Genomic DNA, 26,513 nt, shown 5'->3' with positions numbered 1-26,513 from the left:
TACTTTGTGGGGAGATCTCACTGTAGGATCAGACAGGTAACAAGCTTGGACTTCAATAGTGATCTATGGTGCAGTTTCATAACCAGTTAACCGTGTTGGCTGTACTGCACTCAGAAAAGGCTCCATCTCCACAGAGAAATTAACAGTGGGCATTTAGATCAGCATGTTGACTTGCCTACACCAATTAATTTAACAGATGAGCATTATGTTAATACAACATGAAGGGTAATTTAAAGTTAGATGTAGAGGAAAAGTTGGCCATCGACGAGGGTCCGGCCTGGGCGGCAGGTAGCCAAGTGGCTTTAGAGCGTTGGGCCAGTAACTGAAAGGTTGCTAGATCGAATCCCCGAGCTGACAGGATAAAGATGTATTCTGCCCCTGTACAAGGCAGTCAACCCACTGTTCGTCATTGTAAATAAGAATTTGTTCTTAACTGACTTGCCTAGTTAAATTAAGTAAACATTTTAAAAAATGGTCGAGGCCAGGATCCTGTGACACCGCCTCAAGGTGTGGAACATGGCCAGACTGGTTAAGCATACAGGGTTCTGTTGGAGATCAAAGTGAAAATGCTGCTGTGGTTCCATGTAAACAGACCTAGATAGGGCTCTATGCTGACCATTTTTACAAGGAGCACGAGTGCACCTAAATTGAAAAATAGAGCAGCACACAAAGAAATGTAGGAGCACAATGAAAAATATTTGAGATATTAAAGCTAGATTCTTACATTTTTCTAGGTGCACTGTGGCTCCTAATAAAAAGCCCTGCTAGTGTATATTAGGAAGACCTCATACGACATCCCCTGGCAGTTGTCTATAACATACATGCTGCTGTCATGATAAGGCTGAATCATGCATTGCATTTCATAGAGAATATATTAGACATTTCATAAGTTAGACCTGGAAGCCCTGACTAGGTCTGTTTACATGGAACCACAGCAGGAGAGACACAGCAGCATTTTCACTTTGATCTCCAACAGAACCCTGTATGCTTAACCAGTCTGGCCATGTCTCACGCCTTGGGGCGGTGTCACAGGTTGGTGGCCTCGACCATGTCTGGTCCTCCTCGCTGGCCCACTTTTCCTCTTCATCTATCTTTAAATTACCCTTCTTGTTGTACTAACATAATGCTCATCTGTTAAATGAATTGGTGTAGGCAAGTCAGCATGCTGCTCTAAATGCCCACTGTTAATTTCTCTGTGGAGATGGCGCCTCTTCTGAGTGCAGTACAGCCAACACGGTTAACTGGTAATGAAACTGCACCATAGATCACTATTGAAGTCAGGAGAAAGTACAGTTTTTAGTATGGCTGCTTCATATTGCACATGCACTGTATTTTCTCTTCATAGAGCACTTGTACTGTATTTTCTCTTCATAGAGCACATGTACTGTATTTTCTCTTCATAGAGCACATGTACTGTATTTTCTCTTCATAGAGCACATGTACTGTATTTTCTCTTCATAGAGCACTTGTACTGTATTTTCTCTTCATAGAGCACTTGTACTGTATTTTCTCTTCATAGAGCACTTGTACTGTATTTTCTCTTCATAGAGCACATGTACTGTATTGTTCCCTTACATACTGTACGTTGAAAAAAAGACATGACTTTGCAGTTGAAATAAGAGGAAGAAAATATGTTTGGCCTTGTGCCATGCATTTTCTTTGTTTTTTGGTTCATCCTTTTCTGATGGGAAGTATTAGGAACCTTGAGGTACAGAGTTGTTTAATGGTGTTGGTGCTGTTATTCTTTTCGGAGGAAAAATGACTTGTCGCTTATCCAGAGATGGCATAGCAGAAATGTAGTCGGATAGCTGTGGATAGAATTTAATTTATTTCTTATTTTTCCGGTAATACAAATAATTGCCTTTTCATGTGGTGATCAATTCACACTAGGCTCCTGGGAGGAACACGATTGTGAAATATGCTTATTCTAAGGAAAATAGTGCCATCACCTCGGAAACAAGAGAACACTCCTTAAATAAAGTCAGAGTATGCTAGATTCTGTAATCTGGAATGGCTTCTGGGATTAACCCCAATACAGCGTTGGATGGAGAACTCAGAAACATTACCACATACCCATTAAATAAACCTTCAGAATGTCAGGCGCACAAGGAATACACACACATTCAGAAATGAATTGGAAAGAGAGAGTTAAACAGTCCGAATCATTAATGCAATCAGACGATTTGTATTGATGCTCTCTCTCGCCTGGCCTTTCACTGGAGTCTGTGTTGATCTCTCTTTGGGGACTTGGGATTTTCCTCCTCACGAGAGACCACAGACTCCCCCTATTGAAACAGACCCAACTGAATTGACTCTTGTGTTTTTTCGGGTCTTCCTATATTCCAACCATGTCTCTGTGGTTGGTTGTAGGCAGGATGTGGGTTTGGTTCCTCTGAGGTGATTTGGGTTGTGGAATGATGTGGCCACAGGGAGAGAGAGGGGGGGAGGGAGAGGGGGATGAGTTGGGTCTAGCATAAAATAGAATAGAGTGGAATCGCAGCAATACACCGTTATATGTTAGTTATACTTTTATACCCCCGCACCCCCTCGCATTCGGCCTCTTTAATGTCCACAACGCTCCACTTCTCAGAGCCCCATCCCAGGAAAATTGCAATTAGCTTGGCGTTCCCTGTACAAGGCTTCTGGATCCTGTAATCAAATCAAATTTTATTTGTCACATCCGCCGAATACAACAGGTGTAGACCTTACCGCAAAATGCTTACTTACAAGCCCTTAACCAACAAAACAGTTTTAAGAAATATTTACTAAATAAACTAAAGTTTAATATTTTTTGTAATAACACAATAAAATAACAATAATGAGGCTATATACAGGGGGTACCAGTACCGAGTCAATGAGTGAGTGTAAAGTGACTATGCATAGATAATTAACAGCGAGTAGCAGCAGTGTAAAAACAAAGGGGGGTGTGGTGATGTCAATGCAAATTGTCCGTGTGGCCATTTGATTAATTGTTAATAGATGCTGTTAAGGAGCATTTTGGAGATAGACTTGGCGCTCCGGTACCGCTTGCCGTGAGGTAGCAGAGAGAACAGTTGATGACTTGGGTGACTTGAGTCTTTGACAATTTTTGGGGCCTTCCTCTGACCCTGCCTAGTATATACAGTACCGGTCAAAGGTTTGGACACACCTACTCATTCAAGAATTTTTCTATTTTCTACATTGTAGAATAATAGTGAAGACATCAAAACTATGAAATAAGACATATGGAACCAAAAAAGTGTAAAACAAATCAAAATATATTTTGGATTTTAGATTCTTCAAAGTAGCCACCCTTTTCCTTGATGACAGCTTTGCACAGTCTTGGCATTCTCTCAACCAGCTTCATGAGGAGTGCTTTTCCAACAGTCTTGAAGGAGTTCCCACATTTGCTGAGCACTTGTTGGCTGCTTTTCCTTCACTCTGCTGTCCAACTCATAACAAACCATCTCATTTGGGTGGAAGTCGGGTGATTGTGAAGGCCAGGTCATCTGATGCAGCACTCCATCACTCTCCTTGTTTTATGTCATTGTCCCGTTGAAAAACAAATTATAGTCCCACTAAGCGCAAACCAAATGGGATGGTGTATTGCTGCAGAATGCTTTGCTTGCCATAATGGTTAAGTGTGCCTTGAATTCTAAATAAATCACTGACAGTGTCCCCAGCAAAGCACCATCACACCTCCTCTTCCATGCTTCACGGTGGGAACCACACATGCAGAGATAATCTGTTCACCTACTCTGCGTCTCACAAAGACACAGCTGTTGGAACCAAAAATTTGGACTCCTCAGACCAAAGGGACAGATTTCCACAGGTCTAATGTCCATTGCTCATGTTTCTTGGCCCAAGCAAGTCTCGTCTTATTGGTGTCCTTTAGTAGTGGTTTCTTTGCAGCAATTTGACCATGAATGTCAGGTGTGTGCATACTGGTAGCGAAGTCAGGTGCAGGAGGGCAGAGATTTGTGAACAGGCGCACACTTTATTGAGGCAAAAGTGCAAAACGCGCAAAACAGTCACAAGAATTATGTTTAACAATAAACATCTTCGTGAAATACCACGGAAAAACAAACCAGTCTGGCGTGTCAACAACAAACATGTAACACAAACAATCTTACACAAAGACATGATGGGGAACAGAGGAATAAATACACGTAGATTGATTGGGGAATGAAAACCAGGTGTGCAGGGAAAAAGACAAAACAAATGGATACATGAAAAATGGAGCGGCGATGGCTAGAAAGCCGGTGACGTCGACCGCCGAACGCCGCCCGAACAAGGAGAGGAGCCGACTTCGGCGGAAGTCGTGACAATGAAGGCCTGATTCACACAGTCTCCTCTGAATAGTTGATGTTGAGGTGTGTCTGTTGTGTCTGAACTCTGTGAAGCATTTATTTGGGCTGCAATCTGAGGTGCAGATAACACAAATGAACCTATCCTCTGCAGCAGATGTCACGCTCGTTATAATGAGTGGACCAAGATGCAGCGTGGTATGGTTTCATCCTCTTTATTAGGTAGTGAAACACAAAGAAAACAATAAGGTGCGAAACGAAACGTGAAGCTCATGTAGTGCTCGCATAGACAAGATCCCACAAAGCACAATGGGGAAATGGCTGCCTAAATATGATCCCCAATCAGAGACAACGATAAACAGCTGCCTCTGATTGGGAACCATACCAGGCCAACATAATTATAATCACCTAGATAACCCACCCTAGTCACACCCCGACCTAACCAACATAGAGAATAAAAAGCTCTCTATGGTCAGGGTGTGACAGCTAAGGTAACACTAGGTCTTCCTTTCCTGTAGCGGTCCACATGGGAGCCAGTTTCATCATAGCACTTAATGGTTTTTGCAACTGAACATAAAGAAACGTTCAAAGTTCTTGAATTTTTTTGCATTGAGCAAAGGAGAAGGATCTGTGCACTTTGGAAATGAAAACTGCTGTATACTGTCTTAGGCTATATGCCCCAAGACCTTTGCAATATATGACAGGGTTGACTGCATTTAGTTCTGTTACTAACACATTTTATTGTTAGCACTTTGCATTTATCTGATATTTCCTTCACAAGGTGAAAGCATGCGCGGCGGACGCAGTGGCGACATGATTTAGCAGAGGGCTTTTATAAACTCCACGAGTCCATCTTCTGGCAGTTCACGCGACTCTTTGTTGTTGATTCAAGTGATGCATTTCTAATCAACATCCATACAAAATCCCTTTCTAAGCGTAAACTCTTTTAATTTAATTTCAGTATCATCATAACCAATAATCTTTCAGGAAGACCAGCTGTATCTCTCTACTCTACGGAGTACTCCTACTCCAATCAGAATCACTATAACTATCAGGCAGGTTGGAATCCACATACTTTATTCTCTTACCAGGCAAACTGACGTATGTATCACGGCTGAAGTTGGAGAATAGAGAAGCTGTACGAATGTGTAGAGGGAAGACAAAATACTGTAAACCCCTATGCAAAAATCAAATCAATTTATCTTCATAATTCAGCAGATCTATACTGTACTGCTCATGTTTATAGAAAGTCTTCTAATAACTATATGAAGATAAAATGAGGAGACTCTTATTAGTATTAGTATTCCTCTGCCTTCCAGTCCCTGACATTATGTTATCTCTGTTTCTGAATCTCATCTTGAAGTCCAACTTCAGAGGTTTTACTTCCTTTCATAGTGATGCAAATCCAGGGTCGTCTTCTTGCTTGTATAGAAGTAGTGTACCACTGTTGTAATGAAGCAAGCTGTACTCCTTCTGTGCCTGTCTTGAACAAGCCCGTCTGATCCTGATTCCTGAACTCTATAACCGGCCTACTCAAACAATCCTCTGCATTTTTCATCAACCCAATGCTAAGTGCAGTTGTTTCCCAGCTGTTTGCTGTCTGGCTGGGTAAGGATGTCGTTTGTGTGTGTTACATGCACACAGGCACATCTCCAGCATTCCCGTAACACGGTGATCAATTTTTTCCAGTGTCAAGGGGTAATTGATTTTGGCACTCTAAAGCAATTTTATGTGGCTGGGAAATGTCAGCTAATAGTAATTATTAATTTCTTTAGATTATAAATTATACAAAATGTCTCAAATGTTTGGATGTGGTGAACCTTGCAGGAAAGCAATTGGTCTCATGTTCTCTTTAATATCCACTACCATCCTTCTCCTTTGGAATCCAGACCCTTAACTGTTTTCCCAAAGCTCAGTAATTAAGATCGACTTCATAATTGTGAATGGATCTGTTTCAGACCACGGTTTCCCTCGTAATAGACTAAGAAACAAAGTGCTGTCTTGGTGAGCGTTCTGTTTGCAATATTTAGAGTTATTATAAACCTACAGATTTTAGTTTTAGTTCTGTTTCCAGTCTTTCCACCAGCCAGACAGCATGTTGGTTTGACATGCGTGGAACAGGGAGTGTTTTCTATTTTCTTGTTTATCGGGATGCCAAACTTATGATTAGAGATTTAATATGAGGAAATTACACTTTGTAATTTTAATTAGTATCTTTTTCGCTTTTGAGTTCAGTCACAGGAAAAAATGGTTGTAAACTCTGTTTTCCTCGAACATGATCTTCTTACCAGTCCGATAATGAATCACCAAATCCCAATGCACTAATTGAATTAGATGACTATTACATAGAGAAAAGTGGGACACACTATGACTGCCATTGTAAAGGTACCTGGACTGTGGGAAGCTGGTCCACACATTGGAATGCGAGAGACATTAAAAATGGATCTCTCAGAAATAAGTCATGTGACGTCTAAACGTCAGTAACTGTATACAAGTCTGAGTTAAGAAGATATATATCTCTGCTTGTTTTTTCAATGCTCCGACATGTTTACCAGGAATTAGTCCTTTTTGGGACGTTTTTCTTGGGTAAGCTCTATCACTGGATTATTATCATTGTTGTTGACCACCACTCCTATTTCCCTTGTTTGCTGAAGCTCAGAGGCCTAACTGGACCATCAAAATGTTTCAGTTGCACACGAAGGAACATAAATATGTTTGCCAAAATACATCTAGGTACTACACAGCACCTGTAATGGCATTTCATTCCGATCTTAACAATTATTTGCTCAGGTGATGATTGATACGGTATCAATTAATGTAATGATGTTAGTTGTCATAGTCATTTATCTTCCTGTGATCCCTTTGTGAGGTCGGCTCATTGACAACGTTAAGGAGTGAAGAGAATGGCTGGTTTAGATGTACAGTACCTCCACAGTCAGAGGCTGGAACTAAGACAGCATTGAATGAGCTGTATTCCAGTATGTGTGTTTGTGTGTTTACCAATGCAGGACTATTCAGAAGGTATGACTAGATATCTTCAGTCTTCCAAACAAGGTAGTTTATCAAAATAGCACAATATGAAGTAACCTGACAAGAGAGTAATATGTCTGAGAAGAATCAAGAATCAATGAGCTTTAATACTGTATAACAACTGCATAAACACATTTTGTAGAGTACTGTTGTTAGAGCGCTGAAGGACAGACTTTCTTCTGTCAAGAATTATAGGGTGTTCATCTCTCTTTCTTAATCAGTATGCTGACACGGTGATCCTTTTAAGAACGGTCTGTTGTGTCATTGCGTTCGGCAGTCTGTTCTTAATTTCTTCATTATGACAGCCACTAATAACACATTTGAGGTTAATTATATTTCCCAGGCATGACTGCTTCGGGCCTGCTCCTGCTCATTCCTACAGGGAGCTTGGAGTGGGAGCAGAGAGCTGGCAGCAGCAACACGGGAGGAATCCTTAATTGGTTTGTGAGGAAATTCTGGGTGAGCTTGGATGACATCGTGCCCAGCATTCCTCCTTCAGGAGCTGAAATGAGCCTGAGAAAGGAAAAGAGAGAGACTTGAAAAGGCATTTGGAACCACATGCAAAATAAAGAAATAGCCCAGTTTTTCTTCTTCCTCCCCCAGTTATCACAGCAATCTTAATGAGGCTTCCACCCCATGTAGGGTCAGCTGTTATGGGACACATACACTTGCCCTTTCATCCTATATTTTTGCCACTGCTTTGCAGTGCCTCAAGGAGCGATGTGCATCTACTAAGAGAACACCTTCGGCGGCTTGAATACTCCAATCTCCCGCTCTCAAGTATTCAGACCTCTTGACTTTTTCCACATTTTGTTACATTGCAGTTTTAATCCTAATTGATTAAGTAAAAAAAATAGTGGAGAACAGGAGGGCTTCTTAAAGAAAAACGAACAGGTCTGTGAGAGCCGGAATTCTTACTGGTTGGTAGGTGATCAAATACTTATGTCATGCAATAAAATGCAAATTAATTACTTAAAAATCATACAATTTTTTTGTTTTAGATTCCGTCTCTCACAGTTGAAGTGTACCTATGATAAAAATTACAGACCTCTACATGCTTTGTAAGTAGGAAAACCTGCAAAATCGGCAGTGTATCAAATACTTGTTCTCCCCACTGTATGTGTATGTATACGTGTACTGTATGTATGTATACTGTATTATATTCTACTGTATTTAGTCAATGCCACTCCAACATTGCTTGTCCTAATATTTATATATTTCTTAATTCCATTATTTTACTTTTAGATTTGTGTATTGTTTTGAATTGTTAAATACTACTGCACTGTTGGAGTTCGGAACACAAGCATTTCGCTACACCCGCAATAACATCTGCTACATTTGTGTACGTTATCAATAAAATTTGATTTGATTTATTGTAGAGTGGCCAGACGGAAGCCACTCCTCAGTAAAAGGCATATGACAGCCCACTTGGAGTTTGCCAAAAGGCACCTAAAGGACTCTCTGACGATTAGAAACAAGATTCTTTGGTCTGATGAAACCAATATTGACCTCTTTGGCCTGACAAGCCTCACGTCTGGAGGAAACCTGGCATCAACCCTACGGTGAAGCATGGGGGTGGCAGCATCATGCTGTGGGGATGTTTTTCAGCTGCAGGGCATGGGCGACTAGTCATGATTGATGGAAAGATGAACGGAGCAAAGTACAGAGATCCTTGATGAAAAACTGCTCCAGAGCACTCAGGATCTGACTGGGGCGAAGATTCACCTTCCAACAGGACCACAACCCTAAGCACACAGCCAAGACAATGCAGGAGTGTCTTCGGGACAAGTCTCAATGTCCTTGATTGGCCCAGCCGGAGTCCGGACTTGAACCCGATCTAACATCTCTGAAAATGTTTTTGCAGCGATGCTCCCAATCTAACCTGACAAAGCTTGAGAGGATCTGCAGAGAAGAATGGGAAAAACTCGACAAACACAGGTGTGCCAAGCTTGTAGCATCATACCCACGAAGACCATCAGACCAAGACTCAAGGCTGTAATCGCTGCCAAAGGTGCTTCAACAAATTACTGAGAAAAGGGTCTAAATACTTAATATAAATGTGATATTTCAGTTTTTTCTGGGTTTTTTTTGCAAAGGAAACAACAACTGTTTTTGCTTTGTCAATACGGGGTATTGTGTGTAGATTTATGAGCAAAAAAAAACAATTTAATCCACTTTAGAATAAGGCTGTAATGTAACAAAATGTGGATAAAGTCAAGGGGTCTGAATACTTTCCGAATGCCCCGTAAGTCTTGCTCATATTATTTTCATAATTTTAAAATTAGTTTTCAGTTTTAGCAGACACCGTTTACATTTCCAGAAATATACTTTTTTTTTGTCACCATGAGCCAGCATGATTTTAATCTTGAATAATTTACTGACTTGTTTATGGGAAACTCTCAATAGCGACCTTGGGTTTTGAATTGTTCATCAACATGAGAATCGGGGACTAATGCGACTCCATCATGGTCTTTAAATCATGATTTTGTCACTTTTAGCAGCCAAATTAGCATCATGTTTTCCCGGGAAGCATTAATTTGACTGTAGAGATTTGAAATGGTACATTATCAGACGATGAATATGCTGCAAGCAGCGATAACAGTCACCAGTCGATCTGCTTTAACATGAGAATGCTGTATCATATTACATTCAATCATGATGATCCATGATTCAAACATACTGCAGTACTGGATCCTGTCAGAGGATTTAGTTACCCAGTCTAACCTACAGTATCCCCTATTAGTGGCATCATAGCCCAAAATATGTTTATCTACTGGTCTGTGTTTTGTGTGGTCACACAGGTCTGACTGATATACAGTGTTCTATTGGGTTGGATGACTTTCATCTCGATTCCAGTGCTATTTGGTTTAAATCCAATCAATTAGCAGATGTTATTGCGGATGTAGCGAAATGCTTGTGTTACTAGCTCCAACAGTGCAGTAATATCTGACAATACACAACAAGTGTATGTTTGACCAACAGAGTAAAATAATACAGTAAGTGTAATGATGATATATTGTATGTTTAAGAGTTATTGGTCATGTACTCCATCCATCCTGTACGAAACACAATTAACTTTTTTTACACCATCGATATGACGAGCATAATAAACAAGTTTATTGGGTCATTAGGGACAGTACAAGTTTATTAGTCCACTATTTCGTCTATTTCACTGCGAACCACCTATTGCAGCTATTAACCTGTAGAGCGCTGAGGGGCTCAAGGAGAGGCAAGGCTGGTCTTGACTGCATACCAAATGGTACCCTATTCCCTATATTTACCAGAGCCCTCTGGTCAAAGGTGGTGCACTATATAGGGAATACAGTGCATTTGGAAAGTATTCAGATCCCTTGACTTTTTCCACATTTTGTTATGTTACAGCCTTATTCTAAAACTGATTAAATAGTTTTTTTCTGTATACCATCCCTACCTTGTCACAACACAACTGATTGGCTCAAACACATTAAGAAGGAAAGAAATTCCACAAATAAACTTTTTGCAAGGCACATGTTTTAATTGAAATGCATTCCAGGTGACTACCTCATGAAGCTGGTTGAGAGAATGCCAAGAGTGTGCAAAGCTGTCATCGAGGCAACGCTGTCATCGAGGCAAAGGGTGGCTACTTTAAAGAATTTGTTTAACACTTTTTTGGTTACTACATGATTCCATGTGGTATTTAATAGTGTTGATATCTTCACTATTATTCAAAAAATTTGAAAATAGTAAAATTAAAGAAAACCATGTAATGAGTAGGTGTTGTAATGGAATTTTAATGTTTGTGCTCCATTCATGTGCTGTTCTATAAACCAATGTATGTGTTCATGCAAGTGGCTGAATGTACAAATCCTCACTATCAGTAGCTGCAATTTGGCAGTACGCCCCACGGCCACTGGCCACAAAAGGCATGGATATTTTTAGGGGGCCTTACAGCCACACAAAGGGGATGCTGCCGTGAAATTCAAGCATTATCAAGTGCTTGTAAAATTGTGCATGAGAGACTGATGAAGGGTGTACTAAAGGTCGACCGATTAATTGGGGCGGATTTCAAGTTTTCATAACAATCGGTAATCTGCATTTTTGGATGCCGATTATGGCCGATTACATTGCACTCCACGAGGAGACTGCATGGCAGGCTGACCACCTGTTACTCGAGTGCAGCAAGGAGCCAAGGTAAGTTGCTAGCTAGCATTACACTTATCTTATAAAAAACAATCAATCTTAACATAATCAGTAGTTAACTACACATGGTTGATGATATTACTAGTTTAACTCACTTGTCCTGCGTTGCAAATATTCAGTGTAGTGCCTGTTAATTTATCATCGAATCACAGCCTACTTCGCAAAACAGGTGATAATTTAACAAGTGCATTCACGAAAAAAGCACTGTCATTGCACCAATGTACCTAATCATAAACATCAATGCCTTTCTCAAAATCAATACAAAAGTATATATTTTTAAACCTGCATATATAGTTAAAAGAAATTCATGTTAGCAGGCAATATTAACTAGGGAAATTGTGTCGCTTCTCTTGCGTTTGTGCAAGCAGTCTTTAACGCCTGGCTCATTGTGAACTGTGTGAAGACACCGCCTCTTCAACCTCAGGAGACTGAAGAAATTTGGCTTGTCACCTAAAACCCTCACAAACTTCTACAGATGCACAATTGAGAGCATCCTGTCGGGCTGTATCACCACCTGGTATGGAAACTGCACCGCCCACAACCGCAGGGCTCTCCAGAGGGTGGTGCGGCCTGCACAACGCATCACCGGGGGCAAACTACATGCCCTCCAGGACACCTAGAGCACCCGATGTCACAGGAAGGTAAAAAAGATCATCAAGGACAACAGCTGCCTGTTCACCCCTCTACCATCCAGAAGGCGAGGTCAGTATAGGTGCATCAAAGCTGGGACCGAGAGACTGAAAAATAGCTTCTATCTGAAGGCCATCAGACTGTTTAACAGCCATCACTAACACAGAGAGGCTGCTCCCTAGATACAGACTTGAAATCATTGGCCACTCTAACAATGGATCACTAGTTGCTTTTTTAATGCCACTTTAATAATGATGTTTACATATCTTGCACTACTCATCCCAGATGTATATATTGTATTTTATACCATCTATTGCATCTCATCTATGCCAGTCGGTCATGGCCCATCCATATATTTATATGCACATATTCTTATTCCATCCCTTTACTTAGATCTGTGTGTATTATGTAGTTGTTGTGGAATTAGATTAGATTACTTGTTATATATTGCTACACTGTCGGAACTAGAAGCACAAGCATTTCGCTACACTCGCAATAACTGCAATAATCTGCTAACCATGTGTATGGGACCAATATAATTTTATTTGATTTGAACCGCACTCCGAAGTCAATGCTCAGGAAGGTAATCGATAAGGATGTGAAAAACTTGGATTTCATGTTGCCGTATCTGATGTTTGCCATTAGAGAGGTTCCCCAAGCCTCGCTGGGGTTTTCACCCTTTAAACTGGTATATGGGAGGCACCCCGGGGAATCTGGGACATCGCCCGGGAAACCTGGGAGCACCAGTCCACACCTTATACTAGTGTGTTAGAGCACGTCACGGCAATGCAAGACAGGATAGCCACAGTCACGCCCATCGTCAGAGAGCACAAGAGCACCAGCGGCACACTTATAACTGGCAGGCTACCCTGAGGGAAGCCTTCTTTACCACTCTGTCTGTGTTGGTGGACCATTTCAGATTGTCAGTGATGTATACACCAAGGAACTTGAAGCTTCTCCACTGTGGCCCCGTCCCAATGTGGATTGGGGCATGCTCCCTCTGCTGTCTCCTGAAGTACACAATCAGCTCCTATGTTTTGTTGATGTTGAGGGAGATGTTATTTACCTGGCACCACTCTGCCAGGGCCCTCACCATCTTCTCGTAGGCTATCTCGTCATTGTGGCCATGCAGTCTTGGGTCAACAGGGAGCACAGGAGGGGGCCAAGCATGCACCCTTGTGGAGCCCCTGCGATGAGGATCAGCATAGTGGAGGTATTGTTGCCTACCTTCACCTCCTGGGGGCGGCCGTCAGGAAGTCCAGGACCCAGTTGCACAGGGCGGGGTTCAGACCCAGGGCCCCGAGCTTAATGATGAGCTTGGAGGGTACTATAGTGTTGAAGGCTGAGCTGTAGTCAATGAACAGCATTCTTCCATAAAGTAGGTACAGTATTCCTCTTCTCCAGATGGGATAGGGCAGTGTTTAGACCTACTCTCTCACACGTTTGTGGCTGAGTGTTTTGGAGCTCCTTGTCCCAGTGCGTCATCCAGAATCCAATCGAAATCTTGGAGAGGATATCTGTGATCAACGACGAGAGGTGTTCCCTGGCGCGTGTCCATCGCATTGATGAGAGCCACACTGGCGTTATGAAAGATTACATTCTTGGCAGGTAAAGTGGCCGACCACACTCTGGGAGGGGGGGAAGGAAGTGGGGGGACATTGCCAGGCATCGATCACAGACACAGCCACTTGAGACTCCAGAAACAGAAGGCATCTCAATCTGTGGGGTGGCTCGGTTGTTTACTTTTACTGCGCAAATGTCCTTGGCTCGATCCGCCAATCAGGGTCCCCTGTAGTGCTGACATTCTATTGTGTAAAAGCAGTGGAGAGCAGAATCCCTTTCACCAGGAGACACACAATACAACACTTTGGCAAAGCTGCACCGCTCTGTCCTGCCGTAACGGTCGGACTAGGGCAAGGGCGGACCTATTGATGGAGCTTTCTTCAAGTTTGTAGCCCCTGCAGGGACAGTATTGGTTTGCTGTTAGTGGAGTTAGTCTTATTGTAAAGGGCTACTCTATAGTGAATGTTCATATAGCAAGTGCATATATGTCACACTTTGTCTTTGAGAGTCATTGTAATAAAGAAAAATCTGTAATTGGTATTTTCCAATGTGATAGAAAAATTACATATTGACCTGCTTTCTGTTCTGTTTTAATTCTGTGTTTCTGTAAAGAGATGGTTTCCACTCTAGCTTCCTGCAGTTAGTCTGCTAGGGATGGCTTGAGCTGACAATGACTTGGTGATTAAAAACCCAAGGCTGGCATTCCATAGACAAGATGTGTTGTATGTGACCCTAGATAGAGTTTAGAACAATGCCTCATTGTCTTATCTTCCTGGCTTCTTGGAAACTAAGCCGGGTTGGGGATTAAACACTATCCTGTGTACATAACCAAGGTGGCTTATGGGAGTTGGAACCACCCTGACTAAGCATTTTTTAGGGCCTATGTAAGATCTCTGTTTTTTCATTATCAGTTTCATTATCAGTTAGGCTCTTTACGGTTTCATTATTGCAAAAATGAATCAATATTAAATAAAGATGATTGTTTGAAGAAATGACCAAGTCTCTCTCAGTACTGATTTTCCACGACACCAATTACCTATGCTAGAGATAATATGTAATATGTGCTTCAGTCCCTGGCATGTTTGAGGTAGACAGGAGCATCTGTTGATGCCAAGGAGGAGACTTTGAAGAGAGTAACGCTCTGTGGCTGAGACACAGAGAGGAGACTTTTCACTATGACATTGGTTTCCTTCCCTCCCATCCATTGAGGCCACACACAGTTTAGCTGTTAGGCCTTCTGTCAAAAGAGAGGATGGTCCGATCGATGGGAACAAGGTAATGATGTGATGACAGGTAATAGACAGGTGTGTTAGCCAGCCTCTGCAAGACTGCGTGTCACATCATAACAGATGCACGCTGTCAAAGTGCTTAATGGTGCCTGCTTTGCCCATGTCGTTGCATCACGCCGCGGTCTTAATGTGCTGTAAATGCACCTGACAACAAACTGCCAAGCTCTGTTGATTTGGATCTGGGGGTTAGCTTTCCTGACCACCACCTCAACAAATTTTGTACATTTCAATAATTATGGAGTTACCCATGTGCCAATATCAAGCAAAAGTGTAGTATTTTCTAATGTTGAAAATAATTACAATATATGCTACCATATTGTATTCTTTTTTGTCACTTTCCCAAAGCTTTATCAATACACCATACCATTAACAAAATCTTATTTTCCAGATCTTTACTCATTAATTCATTTTTCAGTAGCTAGATAACACTTGGTCAACAAACATGCTATGCTGCATCGATATATTGACACTGATCCTTTATTGCGATGTTAAAGTGGCAATATTAACCTTTGAGCGACCTGATCAAATACACATAGAAATGTCAGTTATAATGTAGATCTATCATTCAACTTGAAGTCTAAGATGTGGTAGATCTGTTCTATGTAAGCTATTTCTATGCTTCCTGTTCTTAAGTTGTTTTTGCGTCTATTACTTTCGGTTTTGTACCAGCTTCTAAGAGGTGAAACAATATTTTTGGTTATGGAAAATATATTTCACAAAGGTTTAGATTGTACAATGATTCTCTACACAATGTATTGTTTGTTTTGTCACAAACTGAAATTAGGCGAACTAACAGAGTTTTAGTAAACAGGAAATAGCGGAGCGATTTCTGCATGGTGCAGCTTTAAGAGCTTACGAGAACTGCAGAGAGAATCTCAGATATTTCAAGTGGCATTACATTTCACTGAAGTTGTTGGCTGGGTGGCTCTCTGGCATTTTTAATGTCACATTCTTCATGTGGCTCCAAATATAGTAAGGATTATATTTCAATGAGGAACACAGCTCTGGTCACTGTTCATTGGATATAGCGCCTTATTGATTATGATTTAAAAACGCTTTAGGGAAAACAAAACATTATGTCTCAAGCTTTGCAGGCAGTTGGTTATACCATTACTTTTTTCTGATTGTTTAGCACTGACATAGTCACCTAAGCTGACATATTAGTTGTGGTTACTTAACGTAAAATGTTCAATGTAAATGGCCCTCTGTAGCTCAGTTGGTAGAGCATGGTGCTTGCCGTGCCAGGGTTGTGGGTTCGATTCCTGGGACATCCCATATGTAAAATGTATGTATGCATGCATGCATGCATTACTTTAAGTTGCTTTGGATAGAAGTGTCTGCTAAATGGCTTATATGTAAGCAATAAGGCACAAGGGGGTGTGGTATATAGCCAATATACCACGGCTAAGGAATGTTCTTAAGCGCGACGCGGAGTGCCTGGATACAGCCATTAGCCGTGGTATATTGGCCGTATACGACAAACTCCCAAATGTTTGCTATTATAAACCAGTTATCAACGTAATTAGAGCAGTAAAAATAAATGTTGGGTCGTACCCGTGCTATTCGGTCTGATATACCACGGCTGTCAGCCAATCAGCATTCAGGGCTCGAACCACCGAGTTTATATTATGATATAAGTCACTTACTGTGACATTTAACCTACATTATGTTACTATAATCACATATTACCAGTCTCAGTGAAATGACTGTATCACCACCAGTGGCCTATTGGAGGGTAAACACATGTCAACTCTGTTTATGCACCTTTATTCATCACAAACGGATACCAGCATTTCCCACCTATTTATTTTTTACCACTACATCACTGATCTCTACATGTAAAACATCTAGACAGCTTTTTCTGTTCAGATATCTGTCCACTTTGTCTTTCAAGTCCTCTGAGATTGACCGTCTGTGTAGTTTTCTGTTTTAATGTGTTGATGTTCTGTTTTCATTCTCTAAATGAGATGAACACAATCTGAGATTTCAAAAAAGTGAGCGGCAGTTGATGTCTGCAAATTAACATCAAGTAAATCAAGACACTATTTTAAAGCAGACAACGTTCCTTTTAGATGAAAAACTATTTGTGTTTGTTCCTAATAGTTTCCCAGGATTAGTGGTGCTCTTCAGAGGTAATGACAACAGATAAACAGACATTAAAGTGATGCTCTTAACTGACTCTGTTCACTGCCACTGTGGCAGACGCCACACTTTGGGATTGATGTGAAGGGGTGATAACAAATACATTTAATAACACTTCAATTGCAGCTTCATTATCTTTTCAAAAGCCTTCAGATTTTCCCTGCTGATATGAGCACTCTAGATGAGAAAGTGATGATGTTGTTTGAAGCCTTTTTTGTTGTTAAAAATACAGATTGGAGATGTTTGAAACCATTAAACCATATTCAGAGGAGACAAGGTAAAGTTGGTAGACCTACACGCATTCCTAGATTAAAAAGTGGCACTGCTTCATCTTATAGTAAAATGCAAGTGTATTCTATCTACATTACATTACTTTTTGTGTGAGGTCTGTTCAGATATTCCCCCTGGTTTATCAGAATGTAGTCTCAGATACACACAGGCACAGAGGAGCAGACAAACTGCCTGATATTGCTGCTGTTTGTTCATTATCACAGCCCTGTAACCTTGAGTTAAGCTGTGTAAACTCCAGTGGCGGTCAGTGCCGTATAAGATGAGGTAGGACTTATTTTTTTTTTATGAGCATGACCTTTTTTCTATTACAGCACGTTGGATGACTGTCATTCATATTCCATTCACCCAGTTCAAAGTAACATCAATAGGTTTAGACTACTACATGATACTCAAATTTTCCGTATACCCATCATGAGGTTGCTACAACCTAGCCTATGAATGAAAGTTTTCAACGTAGGTGCACACAGGTTGAGAGAAATTTGAGGTGACACATTCAATACCGCCTTGTACACTCTTACCTGCATCTAGCTGATATACAGTTGAAGTCGGAAGTTTACATACACCTTAGCCAAATACATTTAAACTCAGTTTTTCACAATTCCTAACATTTAATACTAGTAACAATTCCCTGTCTTAGGTCAGTTAGGATCACCACTTTATTTTAAGAATGTGAAATGTCAGAATAATAGTAAAGATTTAGATGCACTATTGTAAAGTGGTTGTTCCACTGGATATCATAAGGTGAATGCACCAATTTGTAAGTCGCTCTGGATAAGAGCGTCTGCTAAATGACTTAAATGTAATGTAAATGTAGAGAGAATGATTTATTTCAGCTTTTATTTCTTTCATCACATTCCCAGTGGTCAGAAGTTTACATACACTCAATTAGTATTCGGTAGCACTGCCTTTAAATTGTTTAACTTGGGTCAAACGTTTTGGGTAGCCTTCCACAAGCTTCTCACAATAAGTTGGGTGAATTTTGCCCATTCCTCCTGACAGAGTTGGTGTAACGGAGTCAGGTTTGTAGGCCTCCTTGCTCGCACAATCTTTTTCAGTTCTACCCACAAATTTTCTATAGGGTTGAGGTAAGGGCTTTGTGATGGCCACTCCAATACCTTGACTTTGTTGTCCTTAAGCCATTTTGCCACAACTTTGGAAGTATGCTTGGGGTCATTGTCCATTTGGAAGACCCATTTGCGACCAAGCTTTAACTTCCTGACTGATGTCTTGAGATGTTGCTTCAATATATCCACATAATTTTCCTGCCTCATGATGCCATCTATTTTGTGAAGTGCACCAGTCCCTCCTGCAGCAAAGCACACCCACAACATGATGCTGCCACCCCCGTGCTTCACGGTTGGGCTTGCAAGCCTCCCCCTTTTTCCTCCAAACATAACGATGGTCATTATGGCCAAACAGTTCTATTTTTGTTTCATCAGACCAGAGGACATTTCTCCAAAAAGTACGATCTTTGTCCCCATGTGCAGTTGCAAACCGTAGTCTGGCTTTTTTATGCCGGTTTTGGAGCAGTGGCTTCTTCCTTGCTGAGCGGCCTTTAAGGTTATGTCGATATAGGACTCGTTTTACTGTGGATATAGATACTTTTTTACGTGTTTCCTCCAGCATCTTCACAAGGTCCTTTTGCTGTTGTTCTGGGATTGATTTGCACTTTTCGCACCAAAATACATTAATCTCTAGGAGACAGAACGTGTCTCCTTCCTGAGCGATATGACGGCTGTGTGGTCCCATGGTGTTTATACTTGCGTACTATTGTTTGTACAGATGAACGTGGTACCTTCAGTCATTTGGAAATTTCACCCATGGATGAACCAGACTTATGGAGGTCTACAATTCTTTTTCTGAGGTCTTGACTGATTTCTTTTTGATTTTCCCATGATGTCAAGCAAAGAGGCACAGAGTTTGAAGGTAGGCCTTGAAATACATCCACAGGTACACCTCCAATTGACTCAAATGATGTCAATTATCCTATCAGAAGCTTCTAAAGCCATGACATCATTTTCTGGAATTTTCCAAGCTGTTTAAAGGCACAGTCAACTTAGTGTATGTAAACTTCTGACCCACTGGAATTGTGATACAGTGAATTAAAAGTGAAATAATCTGTCTGTAAACAATTGTTGGAAAAATTACTTGTGTCATGCATAAAGTAGATGTCCTAACTGACTTGCCAAAACTATAGTTTGTTCACAAGACATTTGTGAGGTGGTTAAAAACTAGTTTTAATGACTCCAACCTAAGTGTATGTAAACTTCCGATTTCAACTGTAGGGAGTAATCATTAGTCCAACAGTTGCAAACGAGAGTTTCTATTGGACAAATTCAGGTATGTTTATCCCCGTTTTTGTTCCGTTAGCTTCCGTTTAAGAAACGTATTTCAATAGAATCGTCAGAATGAATACTCCCCTGATCACACAAACACATTTCACTTTCATTGCAGCCAAGTTGTATTATTTCTTGCATCTATGCGCTCTCCTCCTTTCACATGTTCCCTTGTCTTGTGGACCTCAATGCACAACACATCATCTGCATGTGACCAGGCAAAAATAACTTTCCAAGTCAACCATATCATAACCGCTACACATAACGCCTACATCGTTGTCACCATTTTAGCTAAAGTAACGTCATAGTCAACATAGCTAATATAACTAACACCTTCATAAACCCGCTACACTCATGCAGTAAAGTTACAGTGTACACGCAGTTTAGCACTTACACCGGCGGGCCCCGGTGGCAATAAATGAGTTAAACCAAACGCTTACCTTGACTTGGAAGAGTTCCAATGTTGTGTTGGATAGTCATAGCCAGCTAGCTAACATAGCATCCCTCTGTATGAGCAGGGTGTTTGAGTAGGCTAAACTAGCTAGCTGCATTTGCTAGCTATTTAAGTGAAATTGAAAGTCTCTCTCTCGCTTCTCCTTCATTTTGGAAGAAATACATTTGTTCAAAACGGTTCAACTATCTCTCTCTTTGAGTCAACTACTCACCACATTTCATGCAAGGCAGTGCTAGCTAGCTGTGGCATATGCTTTCAGTACTAGATTAATTGTCTGATCCTTTGATTGGGTGGACAACATGTCAGTTCTTGCTGAAAGAGCTCGGATAGGTTGGAGGAAGTAGTCATAAATAATTTCTACGTTTTATGGAACCATGAGACTCCTAGGCTTTGAATTGAAGTCAATGTACCCAGAGGAGGATGGAAGCTAGCTGTCCTCCGGCTACACCACGTGCTTCTTTGTAAAATAGTGTTTTAATTTGGGATGCACGCTATATCGGAATCGTCCGATATTAGCTAAAAATGCCAACGGCCAATGTCTAGTTTAACGCCGATGTTCAAAACCGATGTCAAAGCTGACGTGCTTTCCTATATAAAGTAGGTACATGACGTAATGACGCCACGTAAAATTTTGCGATACACGTGCAACACAACATTCCTAACTTAGACCACAATGTCTGCTGTGTGGATCGAGCAGTCATCAAGTCGAGCAGTCATTTGAAAGAGTAAGAACATTTCAGCGAGACAACACAAAGGCGAAATCCATTAAAGCCAAGATAATGGATTTCATTGCCCTTGACAATCAACCGTTCTCTATCGTGGGTGATGTTGGCTTTCACCGACTGGTCGAGCACCGGTACACACTACCAAGTGCGCTGTGTTTCAGATGTTGCCCTAACAGAGTTACACAGTAATAGCATCACTGCTTTGTGTGTCAAAAAAGTCTGCAAACAAGCAAACACCGGCCACGAACGATGTGTTTTCAGTACCGCGTTGGTAATAAAGCATCATTTGTTTGACCACAACTTCTGGCGTAGCTAGCTTTAGCTTGGTAACTAGCTAACACCAATACAACGAGCCTGAAAACAATGACCAGTCGAAACTGCAGACATTTTCTTTATTCTTAGCAATGATTTAGGAATCCTTGTGAGTAAGTTTTAGGTTGCCACTTGTTGTTTGCCTATTGAAATTGAACTTCAGTTCATGAAAAAAATAGCTAGCCAGCTACTTAACCCTGTTGCCAAAAGCTAACGTTATAAGCAGCCAGCTAGCTTCATCTGGCTAGTGACGCTCGACCGGACCGGGTTATGTATTGTGAAGCTAGCCACAATAAGGATTAGGCACAATAGTGTAATTTATGGTTTGCCTTCAAAATAAAAGTAGGTCATTGACAGTGATGCAAATTAATACACATAGTAGAATTTTTATTTTGAAGGCTAACCGCAATGTCCACTGTTGTGGCTAATCCTTACTGTGGCTAGCTTCACATAGATGGGTCCGACAACCATTAATCAAATAAGAACTGTCTTATAAATTAGGGTTATTTTAGATGATGACACTTAGCTATATAAACTCAAAACGTCCCTCTTTCAGGACCCTGTCTTTCAAAGATAATTCGTAAATATCCAAAGAACTTCACAGATCTTCATTGTGAAGGGTTTAAACACTGTTTCCCATGCACCTGTGGAACGGTTGTTAAGACACTAACAGCTTACAGACGGTAAGCAATTAAGTTCACAGTTATGAAAACGTAGGACACTAAAGAGGCTATTCTACTGACTCTGAAAAAAAACAATACAAAGATGCCCAGGGTCCCTGCTCATCTGCGGGAATGTGCCTTAGGCATGCTGCAAGGAGGACTGCAGATATGGTCAGGGCAATAAATTGCAATGTCCGTACTGTGAAATGCCTAAGACAGTGCTACAGGGAGACAGGATGGACAGCTGATCATCCTCGCAGTGGCAGACCACATGTAACAACAACTGCACAGGATCGGTACATCCGAACATCACACCTGCAGGACAGGTAAAGGACGACAACTGCCTGAGTTACACCAGGAATGCACAATCCCTCCATCAGTGCTCAGACTGTCCGCAATAGGCTGAGAGAGGCTGGACTGAGGGCTTTTAGGCCTGTTGTAAGGCAGGTCCTCACCAGACATCACCGGCAACAACGTCACCTATGGGCACAAACCCACCGTTGCTGGACCAGACAGGACTGGCAAAAAGTACTCTTCACTGACAAGTTGCGGTTTTGTCTCACCAGGGGTGATGGTCGGATTCGCGTTTATCGTCGAAGGAATGCGCGTTAGACCGAGGCCTGAACTTTGGAGTGGGATCTATTTGGAAGTGGAGGGTCCATCGTGGTCTGGGGCGGTGTGTCACAGCATCATCGGACTGAGTTTGTTGCCATTGCCTGCAATCTCAACGCTGTGCGATACAGAGAAGACATCCTCCTCCCTCATGTGGTACCCTTCCTGCAGGCTCATCCTGACATGACCCTCGAGCATGACAATGCTACCAGCCATACTGCTCGTTCTGTGCATGATTTCCTGCAAGACAGGAATGTCAGTGTTCTGCTATAGCCAGCGAAGAGCCCGGATCTCAATCCCATTGAGCACGTCTGGGACCTGTTGGGTGTAGGTGCACTGTAGGTGCGCGAGACAACTTTACCAGCATCATAGCATACGTATGGATGAATCGTTGTGACATATGAAATACGAGTGATTGTGTAATAACTACGTAAAGAATGTATGAACGCGTTAAATTATTATGTGATGTGCAGTCATATTCAGGTCCTGATTGGTCAACAAGCTTAATTGACACGTCAAATAGTGTATCGGCCAAAAATGTCATATTGATGCATCATTAGTTTTAATCAATTATTTGGTGACGTGATTATATTTAGTTTTGTTTTATCTAAAAAGTATAACTTTTTATGTTTTACCATTTTTATTTTTATGAAATTCACTGAGGTTGGTCCTCTCCTTCCTCCTCTGAGGAGCCTCCACTGCTAAACTGCCTTAGACATTAACCCTTTCACATGTATCATCACACGGGTGTGATCGTTCTACAGTGGTCCCTGAAGTGTACGATCACACCTGTGTGATTAGAACGCTCATTTAAAATGCTTATTTAGAACGGCCAGTATCTATAGCATAACACAATCATCCTAACTGGAAAAATGTATGCTACATTTGTCCTAGTGCTAAGTGAGGAAAGATTGACGCAACACATGCGGTCATATTTTCTAACTCTCAGCTGACATAAACTACAATGTGAATTAGCTAAAAGCAATTACTATGTATAATTTTCACATCACGGGTGAGCTCACCGTTGATCAAAATAATTGAGTAAAACACGCAGCGCCCAGCCATGCTTTTTTTCCTCACAAAAACCAAAGATAATAAGAGAAGACAGTTTGGTCTGTTTATAGTATGCATGTTGAAGGGGTGTGTCCTCTATCATCGTTCACATCCCACCATTCACTTCCTGAAGTTACTCTTACTCTTACTCACCTCATTTTGTTATAGCATCTTTGGTCTGACAGATCATCACGTGAAACCCAGAATGCATTGTATGTCAACAAACATGGCTCCACACACATAGCTGGAATTAGCTTAGCTCAACATAATCAGTACAAACTTCAAAAACTTATTTTATGCACATACTATGTGCTCATTACAATCTATGCAAAAATCGGAATGCATGATTTATCACCGGTGATTGAAAACGTGAATGAAATAGTAAATATATCAATAATACCAAACAAAACATTTTCTGATAGTGATTTATTGATACGGATGGTGCGTAAAGGCAGTCAATGGCGTAACCTCCCACTATGAGCCATTCCGTGTTGTTGTTTATGTATGTTGCTAATGAGCTAAACTGTAGCATTAGCAGTGTCTTTCAAAAGGAGACAACTCACAATTGCGGAAATACTGGAGATTAAAAAAAATTCTGACAATGAGTCAGTCAAAGTCAGGAATCAGATTCTGACAGTGAGGAGCTACCCCCCAACCTTGTAGCCATTGAGAACCCTGAATCTGAGGACCCCTTGTCCACTGACAAAGTCCTAGTTCCATTTGAAGATGCTGGTGGTGATGGAGGCAGACCGATAGTGGATGAAGTACAGGAGTTCTGTGGTAGCTGGAAGGATGCCAGCCATTTCACCCATCCGGCCCTGCTGTTTGCGTTGATGAGTCCCAGTCTGGAGTGCAACGGCCCTTGCCATTTCCATCTGAGGCAGAGTGCTTCAAGTTGTTTCTGACAGAGGAGCTGGTGGGAGACATAGCAGAGACCAATTGCTATGCCTTGGAGCTACAGGAGAAGAGAGAGCCAGGAGTGGGGGGGACAACCACAATTAGTGAAATGTATACCTTCCTGGTGACAGTCCTTCTCATGGGGATAGTAAAGAAGAACTCCCTAAGAGAATACTGGAGCAGAGATCCTATGGTTGCAAATCCCTTCTTTGCCACCCTCTTTTCCCAAGACTGCTTCCTAGTTCTGCTGCTATGACTGCATTTCATCAACAATGCTACTGCCATCCTAAATGACCCGTTATACAAAATAAGAAATGTCAACAGCTGGCAGTAAAGTGCCATGACAAACGAGATGTCCTCTCCACTGTCCATACAGCAACCATGTCAGCCACAGGGGAGGTGGACCACCTGACGGGAGAGAGAAACATCAAACCAGACTGCGTGCTTGACTATAACCTCAAAATGGGGGCAGTGGATAAGGCGGACATGATAAACAGCTTTGTGGAATGCACTCAGAAAACCAAGTGGTATAAGAAGATATTTTTCTATTTTTCCAGGGTAGCTTCAAAATACAACAAGCCAATACTTCTGACGCAACTAGCATTGTTTTACAGAGCTAATATAAGAATGTAGCTAGCTACATAAGCACGATTGAATTTAACACCATAAAGGTTATGAAATGAGTAACGTTACCTCGCGTGTCCGCGGTTATAAGGAATATACACAAATATATTATGCTCCATACATACAGTAAGCTACGGTAGAAACGGTATAACACGACACATAGAAACTATTATAACATAATAAGGCACTTACTTTGATAGAAACGCAGTCTGGATTTGAAGATGGGTGTCTGTAGTGACGCCTCTAACACTGAGACGCTGTGCCACTTGGGAGTCATAAGGCCAGGGTAGCTTCAAAATACAACACATGCTAATACTTCTCTGACGCAATTAGCATTGTTTTCCAGAGCTAATATAAGAATGTAGCTAGCTACCTAAGCATTGAGTATAACACCATAAAGGTTATGAAATGAGTAACGTTACCTCGTGTGTCCGCGGTTATAAGGAATATACACAAATATATTATGCTACAGTAAAAACGACATGCAGAAGCTATTATAACGTAATAAGGCACTTACTTTGATAGAAACGCACACATTTCCAGAGTTTTTATTGGTAACGAAAACAACTTTGATTGCGATGCAGGCAACAGACGGAAAATGTGAACACGTGTATGCAGGACGGGAGATGAGCAAATGTCTGCAGACTTGAACTGCACAAACAATTGGGAAGTGTTTGGGGAATTTTGTCCAGGTCAGAAATGTCCCAAAAATTAATTGATCCGCAAAAGTAAAAATGACTACTTTTATGTGAATGAATGAGGCGGAACACACCTCAATTCAAACTGTTGTTAGAAAATAATTTAAAATTGACAAGTTAAAAACAGCCTATAAATAAAAACAGGCTGCGTGCTTTGGTTTGAGGGCAGCGCGGATTAAATGTACTGTTGCGTATCAAACACATTCTGGTATTTTTATTTTATTTTTATTTATCCGTTATTTTACCAGGTAAGTTGACTGAGAACACGTTCTCATTTACAGCAACGACCTGGGGAATAGTTACAGGGGAGAGGAGGGGGATGAATGAGCCAATTGTAAACTGGGGATTATTAGGTGACCATGATGATTTTTTTTTTTAGGGCCAGATTGGGAATTTAGCCAGGACACCGGGGTTAACACCCCTACTCTTACGATAAGTGCCATGGGATCTTTAATGACCTCAGAGAGTCAGGACACCCATTTTAACGTCCCATCCGAAAGACGGCACCCTACACAGGGCAGTGTCCCCAATCACTGTATGGAGAGAAAGTTCTATCATCACATGCATAAAAAAAGCTCACGCTGGGGCGACCATTAGAGATATTTGGAATTCACGCATAAAACACAGGGGTATGATATCGATATACTGTATACAGAAATGTCTCTGTAAAAAAATGCAGCACTGAGCAGAGGTGAAGAACTTGAAATGACAAACACATCCTGCTCTGTAA

Source organism: Salvelinus namaycush, chromosome 23 (genome assembly GCF_016432855.1).
Source record: "Salvelinus namaycush isolate Seneca chromosome 23, SaNama_1.0, whole genome shotgun sequence".
Lineage (NCBI taxonomy): Eukaryota > Metazoa > Chordata > Actinopteri > Salmoniformes > Salmonidae > Salvelinus > Salvelinus namaycush.
The sequence above is the reverse complement of the archived record's forward strand: the minus strand, read 5'-3'. Positions refer to the sequence as shown.